The sequence below is a fragment of the Protopterus annectens genome, chromosome 3.part0 (assembly GCF_019279795.1).
Source record: "Protopterus annectens isolate FY-2018-M chromosome 3.part0, PAN1.0, whole genome shotgun sequence".
NCBI classification, from domain to species: domain Eukaryota; kingdom Metazoa; phylum Chordata; order Ceratodontiformes; family Protopteridae; genus Protopterus; species Protopterus annectens.
This window is the reverse complement of record NC_056731.1, coordinates 1,683,348,976-1,683,361,475: the sequence shown is the minus strand read 5'-3', so window position 1 is coordinate 1,683,361,475 and position 12,500 is coordinate 1,683,348,976.

Below are 12,500 nucleotides of genomic sequence, written 5' to 3'. Positions count from 1 at the left end.
ATGTGTGTAAGCTTGTGTGTGTATGCATGAGTGTGTATGTGTGTGTGTGTGTGTGTGTGTGTGTGTGTGTGTGTGTGTGTGAGGGAGTGTGGGTTTGTGTGTGTGTACGCATGCATGTGTGTGTGTGTGTGTGTGTGTGTGTGTGTGTGTGTGTGTGTGTGTGTGTGTGTGTGTGTGTGTGTATGCATGTGTATGTGGTGGATATGGGCAGCAGAGGGCACCAGTTGACCTAAGGCACACCCTGACTGAAATAAACACTATACATCACTAAACAGATAATACTACAATACAAATTCTGTTCCCCCCCTTAAGCAACTTCAGACACAAACATAAACTCCTTCACTGTTTAAGAAATTGGCTAACTGATTATCAGCTACTTTTAAAAAACAATATGGTAAACTAATTGTCTTCAGTGTTAACAGAAGCCAAAAATGTAACTTCAAATATGAGATTAGCTATCTGAACAATATCACTGCAGAACAATTTTATGTTACTAAATTACTTGGAGTTACTGCAGATCAGAATTTAAAATGCATTCAACTCAATATAGCAGGAAAATAAAACCAAAAATGTGATATTTTATATAAACCTAAACATTACTCTCAGCAGCTGTAATCCCAAACCTATTATATACTTTAATTGTTCTTACATTCAAAACACATTTCTAAACAGACTAGAACCTACATACCATGAAGTAATCACATTTGTTGGTAATGTTAGTAACCGAACTCGCCATTGCAAAGATCTCAACAAAAATATCTATAAACTGGTACATTACCAAAACAATATAAATCTTCTAGGCACTGTTGAAAAACTGCTCACAACAAAGGCAACTCACTAAAGCTACCAAGAGACTATACCTAAAAAGTAGACTGTTCCTTTGTCAAATGTGATGCACTATTAATGTGAACCATTTCCAAAAAAAGTATAGAAAAATACTAACTTGTCTGAACAGATCCTACAGTCATATCTTCTTAATTAAAAACTTTACATCAATGTCTCTCCCCTTATAAAACATAGCATATTACCAGTGCTTTCTCATATCCAAGTAGCAGATGAAATATTAAAGTTTAGATTGTTCACAATGATTCACTACCCAGTACTAGCAAAAACTCTAATACAAAGCAATCATTTGCACTTGTCAATAACCTCATAGACACAGATTTTATCTCAGCATAGCAATAAATCAAAACCTACAATTGGCAGTCCCAGAGCATATACTATATTAATAAAAAATAAGCAGCAAATGCCAAATTAGTTTGTGTTCTGAAAAGGGACTTCTGGTCGCATCTGCAGAACCAGTATCATTTCCATTATAACTGGTATGTGGGTAACACTCATGAATTTAACCTAAAAATGTATGCCTTCATACCAGTATTCCATATCCACTTTTTGTTTGCTTTATTCATGTATATCATGGCTTTAATTTGCTCTTGTATCAACACATTACCCAAGTAGCACATTTAAAACATTCTTTGAAAAAGGACCCACATGCAATCACAAATCTTACCATGTCACCTGTCTTTAAAAGGCTTGACAATTCTATCAAATAAAATGCATTTACCTCATACATACTTCAAATACAATACTAATCAATACATTTTTTCTGCTCTCTTAACAGATTATCCCTTCATATGGCTCCATCTCATATTTTACAATACATTGGTTGAATTCAACAACTAATTTACATTGTTTACAAAGTTTGCAAGTATAATTGTTTCTGAGTACAGAATTGTAATCTTTGTCAAAGTGGGGCATTCAACTTTCTTCAAGATGAAGTACTGACCTTTGACATTAGTATATTAAGGAAAGAGAGGTCCAATGGGTAATGAACCATACTTGGGGCCTTTTGGAGAAGATACTTCTCAACCTGATAGCACAAGAAATATGGACACAGGCAAAAAAATATTGGGGAGGGACAATGACACAGAAATAGGGAAAGATTTTTAAATATTGGTCTTATAAACTTAGTGATTTGCTAGAATAATGGGTTTTACATTGGTATGCATTTTCTGAATGATATGAAGTCTGAAACTCATATGTCTGTCATTATTTAGCGACGTCAATCCTCAATTATTTTTCAGAAAAAACACAAATTTTATGAGGAACAGACCAAAAAGATGAGGCAAAAATCTAGACATCCTGCAAAAATCTGGACAGTTGAGTGGTATGCTGGGTGATTTTATCAACAAGGTTAAAAACTGGACTGGGAATTCTACTTCAGATTCCATTTCTAAATTAAAATGGAACTAAGACTATTTTTCTTACAACCATGCTTAGAACCGATTCAAAATCTTCACCAAAAGGCACTGAGTTCAACTTAACACACCCGTCATACTCTTATCCAAATGTACCACAGACTTCTGTGATCAGAATCTTTCAGTTCCCAAACTCCAGCATTCAGCATGCAAATACTATCTACAGTTTCAAGATAACCTATGAATGCATTTATTTACTTATTTACTTATTTGATTGATTTGATTTGATTTGATAGGTGGGTAAGTGAGATGGTTCAAGAACTCTTTTCAGCCATGACTTTGGCCACCAGGCATAAAAGCAGATTAGTTTGTTAAGTTATACAAAATGAATGCATTTAGAATTATAGTTTCAGCAAACAGCTGTTTGCAACATTAACAGTCACCAACATCAATAGTTAATAGTGTTTACATTGACAGCAGCTGTGATTTTTACTGTAGGAATATTTACGGGTAGAACATTTACAGTTAGAATTTAAATATATGTATAGAGTCGCATGTAGTCTATGAACTGTTTAACTGTTTGCAGTTACCAAACAAATAGAAATTGTGGAGAACACACTAAAAATCTGCATTCCAGACAACCACAGTAAAATCCTTTAAGAAAAAGTCCAATGCAGATCAACACTCCTTAAAGCACTTTAATAAAACGTAGTTTAAAACGATAAAACCTTAAAAGTGAAACAATACATAAATCCAGTGATGAGCGCTTTCGGGCTCCTGCCCTTCATCGTATAATTTACAACTGTTCCCAATTCTGCTTTTAACTAGATAACAACCAACCACATTTCAGTATTGTACCCGCCTATTTTTTAGGGCGGGTTTTACAGGAATATACTCATTAAGCTCTGGATACCTATGTGCCTGAAGCTCTAGTATCCATTTTGTTTCCTCCCTTTCAGTGTAGTTTTTTATATCTCCCCCTTTAAAACTCTTGTATACATTCCAAATCGCCCTAAATTTAAACTGATGTCCCTCATTTTCTCTTACATGTCTGTACAAAGCATTATATTGATTCTTAGTTCTAATCGAAGATAAATGTTGTAGGAGCCTAACTTTAAACATATTGTTTGTTTTTCCTACATAGAAGCAGGGACACTGCTGACATTCAACTAAATAAACAATATCTGTAGTCCTGCAAGTGACTTTTGCTTTAAAATCAAACTTTCTTCCTGAAATTGGGTGTCTAAATTCAATATCGTTATTAATGAACCCACATGCTTTGCATGAACCACATGATCTCGCACCTTCCTTGGTAATAAGAGTGTTTACCATTATTTCTTTCATGCCCCAGAATATCCGTAAGGTTTTGATTCCTTATAAACCCAAAACTGGGTTGTTCTCCTACAATTCCTGTTAGTCTATCATCTGTCTTCAGGATATTCCAATTTTTCCTTATTATATCGCATACACCATAAACATTGTTACTATAGGTGAATATCATTCTAGTAGTTGGCACTGCATTTCCTATATTGTTGTTACTAACTGTCTCATTACCCCTTTGATTGCTTCTTAACAATGGGCCCATATTCCCTCTTCTATATTCTCCCTTGTGACTAAATTCATTACTAATTAACTTACTTTTATAACCCCTATTTAAAAAAATGTTCCTCTAGTTTTTCTAACTCAGCTTCAAATACTGTCTCTTCCATGCAGACCCTAGAAAATCTACTGATTTGCCCCTTCACTATAATCCTGAAGGTGAATCTCGGATGCATACCATCATAGGTTAACAAACTATTTCTCCAACAATCCTTTCTATATAATGCTGTCTTGAAACCTTCTCTGTCCTGCATTATTCTTACACCTAGAAAGTCAATCTCTTTTCTAGAATAAGTAGCTGTAAACTGAAAAAAATGTTGTGGTTTCCTCTAAATATGTTATGAATTGTAAAAGCTCCCTCTCATCACCCTGCCATAAAATAAAAACATCATCTACAAAACGCCTGTATAGGGAAATGTTTCTTCTCCACATATTACTTTCGTTTAACACAAATTGTCTTTCCCAGTAGGAGAGAACTAAATTAGCATATGTATTAGCACAGGGGGTGCCCATGGCTACCCCCTGTGTTTGCTTATATACTTGATTTGAACAAAGAAATACATTATTTCTCAATACCAAGTCTAACATTTGAGCTATTAAATTTAATATTCTATCATCTGTTGTTCCTAAATTCCTTAATAATGTGCATAATGCCTTTACTCCATATTCATTCTCAATGACCGTAAAAAGGTTTACGTCCAATGTCACCATGACATACTCTCTTCTTGTTTCTTTCCGCTCTTCTACTTTCTCAAAACCTCCCGAAGTAGTTAAGAAATTACCTGTATCCTTCAGTATTTCTTCTAAATTCCCTATCCATGGCCTTGGAGTGTATTCAAGCCATATAGAGATGTTTTCAGTAAACCACCCCCCTTCCTGACACTATGGGTTTGAGGGGCAGATTTCTCAAATCCTTGTGTATTTTGGGCAGGGCTTTGAATAAGGGAATGGTCGGGTATTCAATCCATAGGAAGTTAAATAAATCTTCATGTATTTACCCTGTTTCCTTATGAACTTTCAAAATGTCCTTTACATCTTTCACTATATGATGTACTGACAATGTAAAAATGGGGGTATAGGTATCAGTATCAGACAGCAACCATCCCAATTTTTCATAATATTCATCCTTGTTCATAATAATCACCCCTCCTCCCTTGTCAGCCTGTTTTATTATCAAATTTGTGTTCCTTTGCAAATTATTTAAAGCCTGTCTCTGTGCCAATGTTAAATTGTAATTTTTTTTATTTTATCTTCCTTTAAATATGCCAATACATAATTTTCACAACTTCTAAGAAACGTTTGCAATGTAGAGTTAAACGGAGGTATAAAACTACTAGTTTGTCTCAGTGCATATTGCTGTGGTTGGCTGTTACCATAAATCTGTCTCAACATATTGTTTCTAGCAAAAAAACATCAAATCCATAACTATTTCACTAAAGCTACTTTCTTTAATGGGAACAGAAGTCATACCTTTGTTTAATACATATAACTCATCATCATTAAGTATATAATTAGACAAGTTATAAACAATATTATCACCAGTCAATTGGATGTTCTCCTTTTCTTGGCTCCTCTCCCTTCGCTGTGAGAGTGCCTCCATTCCCCCTTCTTCTTGACTGGGGCTGGTAATTGAGCTAAAAAACATTCACTGTTATTGCCTGAAGGCTGTACTTTCAATCTAGTCCCCGGATTCCACTTTCTGGCAGTGTTAACAGCTATCTTCAATGGTTCTAATGAAGGCATTAATTCATTACTCTGACTCTCTATATTGTCTCCGTTCTCCAAGATTAAAGATAAGCCACTTTCCTCACTAAATAGCTCGTGTGTTTCTGCCATTGGAGTTCTCATTACAATGTCTTCTGGTTGCTGTCCTCTTCTCTTAATGTATGAATTCCCCTCCGAGCCGCCTTCTCTATGATTGATGTCATCATGCGTGGCAGTACGAATCTGTCGTTGGTGGACCAGCCCCCTAGCCAGTTCTCTAGTTGAAGTTTGTGTTAAGATGGTTCTATCCTGTGCATCTCCTCGATGATCCTTGGGCCAAATAAAGATATGTCCATTCATGAAATCTTTATAATCTCTTTGTAGCTTTCTAGCTTTCTGTTGTTGCAGTTTTTGATCAGTCATAGAGAACGCACAATAAGTTTCATTCAGTCTTTTTGTAAATTTCTCCCCCTTAGATTCTGACTCCAGTCTTTGTGGCAGAGATTCTATCTCTCTACTCAGCTGTTCTTCCTCCGGTGCAAAGAACTCAAGTAATAGTCTCATATATGAGAACCCGGCATTGATATCTATCATCTGCCATTTGGCCAAAAGTTCAGGATAGTGATCACCCTGGGAGAGCATGCAAAACACCCTCATGCCCCTCGGTACTATACCGAACTTCAAACAGGCTTCAAAATGGTTCCTTTGCCATTGTAGCCTTTTGATCTTGTTAACTTTTTGATTTTCTTTGATTGATTTTGACAAAGCATGTGGGTTCATTAATAAAGACACTGAATTTAGACACCCGATTACAGGAAGAAAGTTTGATTTTAAGGCATTAAGGCATTAAGGCGATTTGGAATGTATACAAGAGTTTTAGAGGGGGAGATATAAAAAACTACACTGGAAGGGAGGAAACAAAGTGGATAATAGAGCTTCAGGTACATAGGTATCCAGGGCTTAATGATTATATTCCTATGAAACCTGCCCTAAAAAATAGGCGGGTACAGTAATGAAATGTGGTTGGTTGTTATCTAGTTAAAAGCAGAATTGGGAACAGTTGTAAATTATCTGCTGAAGGGCAGGAACCCGAAAGTGCTCATCACTGGATTTATGTATTGTTTCACTTTTAAGGTTTTATGGTTTTAAACTACATGCTATAATGTGTGTCAGGGCATTGCACATGCAAGTATAATTCCGAAACCAAAATTCTTCATTTTACATTTGCTGTCATACTGTGCAGATAGTTTCTCTGCAGTTACAGGATTTTTCCCATCCATTTTTGGTGTGATAATACAATGGATAGCTATAAGTTGTACTATGCCTTGGTCAACAGGAAACATAGTACAAATCCAAAACAAGTAAGAAAAGCCAAATGCAAAACTTAACTGTTCAATTAAATTTGTTAAACTTCCTTCATGAAATGCTAGAATATGGCATCCCTTTATCAGGTCCATTAGGTTCTTGCTGAATTCTCTAAGTTTATTGAAGAATAACTTCTAACTCTAGTAGTGTACTGATAACAATGATATCAATGTTCAGTAACAATATTTATTAATATTAGTTGTGACTTGCAGATCTCAAACGTGACCTTACTAAATGCTCGAACAAAGTTTCACTAATGAGTCATATAATTTGATCATTTTAAGGCCACGCTCTTGGAAACAGCATAGTTCAAAAAACTGTCAGATGTTGTGACTGCCTACACCCCATTATCAATAGAAAACTATAGTGGTTATAATCATTATACTAATATAACATGCAACAAATACAACAGCCTAACAGTGCATCCTTCTTTGGCTTTAAGTACTCAACAGCTTTCAGTAGCTAAACATCAAAGTCAAATATAATGGCTGAAGAAGACAATGGATACTTATGAAGTGAAGCCATAAAAAATCTGAATTTACTTAATCTGCATTGAATCTAAAAATAAAACTACTTTTAAGTAATGCTTGAATAAGGAAAAAAAAAAGATTTAAATATATAGGACAAACCGGGAAATACTAATGACACCATCAGTAATGTACTTATCTATCAGTATTATCTTTCAGAATAATAACGATGTATAATGAATGAGCATAGAGTACTTGTCTCAAAAGTAATTACCATTTAGATAAAAAGGTCATATACATACCGAGAACTGATCTGAAATACATTTCACTCAAAGTATGTAATGCGATGTCAAATAATAAAATCACATTCATGCAGAAACCACAAAGGAGAAATTATCTTTTTAGAAGGCCTAGATATTTTCAGCATTCCCAACCAATGTTTGGAAGTTAGCACTCTGAAAAAAATGTTGAACATTCATTAAGTAACAGCACTGAGATGGAGTATTTTTTTTAATTTATTGCAATTTAACAATTCAGATTTCTCATTAAACTTAACTGTGAAGCATTCACTATGAAGAAAGCAGCTCTGAAATGGAGTCATCATTTCTATTTATTTTATTTAACAAATTTAGTGCTACACTTTTTAATTTTAACTGAACGTTACAAGTACCCTAACGTGTGGAATAATGAATGAAATGGAAAACTGCAATCTAACCCCACTGGCTTCTGTAGTATTTAATGATGTTCCACACTCAACACTTGACCTTTTTTTCTTCATAGCCAATTCTGTAATTACTAGGTCTGCTTGCCTGCAAAATGACTCCTCTGTTTTCTACACCTTAAGGAACAAACGACTGATGCATACGTACACTCAGTACATGTGTATAGCTCCACATATTGGCAAAAGATAAAAAAATAGACAACATTGTCTGTTAACTGAAGGCATGGACACATAATGAACTGAATTTAACATACACTGCACACAATTATTAAAAAATAACTAGCGACTACATAACCTTCTCAGAGTTAAAGCATTCATCCAACATGACCCAGGCAGCTCTGTTCCCTCGTTTATTTTGGTGGCTACATCATGCACACCCATTTTTTTGCTCAGTCTGTAATTACAAGCATTACCAAACCACCATGCTTACCACTGACAATACTATTAGAAATGTATCCAGCTATATCTCAGTGCCCAGTCATTTAGACCACAAAGAAGAGATAACAGCAACCATCATGACTATTGACACAGATTACTATGTCAATGGGTGGAACACAATTCCCACCATGTCTCCTAAAAATCTTATGAAAAAAATATCATGCTATCCTTGATACGTCAACACTAACACAACCATTATAGTTGACTTAAGTTCTATTACAAATGACAACTACACTGTGATCGCCAAGTATATTTGAGTGTCTCTTTTGCTTTATTCATGTCTCAGGTAACTACTGATAAAACTTGTCAGGTAATTATTCATCTTAAATATTGTCCATATCAATATATACATTCAATTGGCACAAAACATGATATAGCACGATTACCCAGCAAAACTAAAGCTAACTTTATGTGATACTTACATATTTAAGACTTCAGAAAAGTGACTGCAACAAAACAAATAATGCCTTTAAGAGTATTGAATTGGGACTGACCATAAGTGACTCCAATATTTCAGCCACAGAATGTTACTAAATTAAGTGTTTGAGCTGCAAAATCATCAACAACTACACCAAGAAGAAATGCATCTACTCAATGCGTAAAAGGCTGCCATGCCATAACACAAAGCCAAGCTCAAGCAAGTGACAAAAAGAATTAGTAAAAAAAATGAAGTCTTGTGGTGCTTGTGAAGTTGGTCACCTCCTTGATTTGGTCCAACATTACAGTAGAAAAAAAAAATGCAAAATGATAAACTGAAAAAATATTTAATGTTTTTCATTGAGTGAAGGTGCCATTTCATAGGTATTGATTGGAGGAATAGAGTGTCATATTGAATCTAAATATTTTGAAGATGAATTATCCAGCAAAAGTTAACTAGGTGATAGCTGCAAAAGAAATAATGGCCATAGGAATATTGAATGGAAATAATTATAAATGACCCCAAATTTTCTGCCAAAGGCTGTCGTAATACATATTTGATAAGTTCCACAATATTCTGGATAGCTTTATATTTAATCTTGGTTCAAAAAACTTAAACAGTAAAAAGCAAGCCCAGGGGGTGAAAATGCAAAACAAATAAGCAATAAAACAAAAAAGTCCCCAGGATTCATGAAGCTCGGCGCAAGGCCGGCGGTAGGCTTGTGCCAACAGTGCGGCGTGAAGATGGCACAGTAGCGCCAAATGCATATTAATGAAGGCGCGCCACCACCACAGCCACGTGCATAGGAAAGGAGCATGAGTGCATAGGGCATGTCAAAGTGCCGCACGGAAGCATGGAAATGCCAGCTGTCGACGTACAACCTAAAATGATTGCATATAACAACTTGCAAGACAGTAATCACATCTGTCAGTGTCCGTGGATACTGAAAAGTATGCAAAGCATGCAAGATAGTTCCTGCGAACACAAAATGAAGAAGCAAACACAAATGCATTGTAGGGAATAACGGGTCCCTATCTCGCGAACAAATGGCATGGAAAACCGTGTGCCACAGTCCAACGCAGTGTAGATAGCTATACCAAGTGGAAGTGAAACGCATCATATGTTAGCACGCCGCCAATGGTTAGGGTCACCAGCTGACCCATAGTGTGAGGGAGGGTACACAGCTGGGCAGATGTGTCCATAACAAAATACACGATAAATGTACATATCTAGTGACTGTATGACCGAATCATATCCCACAAGGCATGTAATAGTCACATACAAAAGGTATGTCCGTATTTCACATACCAAATGTGACAGGAAATAGAATAAGCATGTAAACGAAACAGAAGGAGCATATAAACCGCTACAACAATAAGGCAACATGTAGGCTGAAAGGAACAGTATTATCCGTACCATTGACTGTGGGTACGTCTTGTCCAGTACATTCGGATATGTGTCTGGAATATATCCCATCCTGGACATAGGAAAAGGTGGCATCCTACCAATGATTAGAACAGTCTGCTAAAATCCACACATCAGCGGTACAAGCCGAACTTGTCAGGATGTGTCACAGTTGAACGGGTATTACCCGGGTATGCCAACCATGTAATGAAAGTTAAGTATGGGCGTGTACCTATGTGCGTGAGGTATAGCATGTGGAAAGCAAACATGGCAGGGTAGTCCACACAACCTTACAGGTACCTGACATATGTAGGGTATGCAATGTGTTACTCTGGCCGTGTCATGGGCCAACAACCAAAGCAGTGATGTATGGAGTGTCAGGAATATGTGTGTGGGTGGGTGGGTAATGGTGCAATCCTCCAAGGTGATACTGTGTCGTATGCAAAATAGGTGAACCGGAGGTGTATGAGGGAGCAGCAGGTGAAGCAGAAAGAAACACAAAAACATGTATAAACATCTGCAATACAACCAGACCATACTGTAGAACACAATCTCACAAACATATGAATATTAAAATGTGCGATACAAATGTTTAGACATGTCACCGGCACATACCCACAGATTGGTCCTGATGGAACTGGCCATATCAAATGCAACACACCTGCATGCATAATGAACTACCCAACATCCCCTCCACAGCACACAACCCACTCCCATACCTGAACGTCCACCAAATCCAGCCATACTTGGCCTACTGGTTTGGTGCAGCCACATCTACACATAGTGACCACTACGCATATGTAGTAGGTAGTGTCACCCTAGGCAGTTTCAGGATTGCAAACTATGTATCCCTTGCATGTAAAACCCCCAGCACATTTTCATAATGCCAGAAGAATGGTCAGTATTTGTCTTGTTTCGGTCTTGTTCAATTTTTGGGATATCCCTCATGGGATAAGTAACCTGTGTAAACATTAGAATGGAAGACACGAAGTGCAGTCCTGTAGATATCTGGACACAAGTTTGAATGTGCAGTAGTGGTGCACAAGACTGTCCAGCCCTAGATGGTCATGCATAACCTACTACCCAGGATCAAACACCTGCCCGTGACATACGTGTCCCGACACGAATAAGCGAGAGAATATATTGCACACATTCACATAGTGGCACATGGTATAAGGGTGATGAAGGCACTGACGTAAACAGGATACCCCTGATCCACTGTGTGAGGGACAATTAATGTGTGTGTAAGTGTGACCTGACCAACAATGATACAATGCCAAATGTCCTGTGATCGTAGTAAATAACTATGTACCATACTGCATGTAACAGTTGCCTAAAGCGGTCATGTCAGGATAGAATAAACGTAATTCATACAAGAAACAGGCAAACAACAAAAGTGCCAAAGGTATAAGGCTCACAGCTAGGAAACAAATGAATGTTCTAAACCTGCACTGACCGTGGCTATGTGTTGGCCCAAACAATCTGGTGTCTGCAGTAGGGTTACCATCTGTCCCCCTTTGCAAGGGACAGTCCCTCTTTGGACAGTTGTGTCCAGACAAAATACATTACAAATGGCAAATGTCCTGGGATTGTAGGACATAATTATGTCCCATATGTTATGTAATAGTTGCAGAAAATAATTATTGCAGTATCTACAATACCTAAATGTTACAAGAAACAGAATAAGCAACTAAACCGCTACAACAATAGGCTTTTATGTAGGCAAGTAAGTAAAGTTCTATCCGTTGTACTGACCGTGGGTATGTGTCGGCTTGTAAAATTTGATGTGTGTTCTGAAAATGTCCCATCTTGGCCATTTGAAAAGGTGGCAACCCTAGTCCCCAGAATACATCCCAACCTGTACATATGACAATGTCAACTATACCAATGGTCAGAGCATTCGCACAATAACTGGCCAGCCCCTTAACCACTCACAAAGCCAGTGACCTTTGGGGGAAAGGTGTTGAATGAGAATGACTACTTACAACAATGAAGAGTAATAGATGCATTTAACTGCAGAAAATTAGTAGTATTACGAATCTGTCAACATGTTCCAAGTTAATAGTACTAATATGGTAGAAGTGTCCGTGATTGTCCCTGAGTTGTCATAGCCTTGTCCCTGTCACTGTAGAAACGAGTCCCCGAGTATCAGAGAGGTCCGTACATAGAAGTACACCAACCAACTG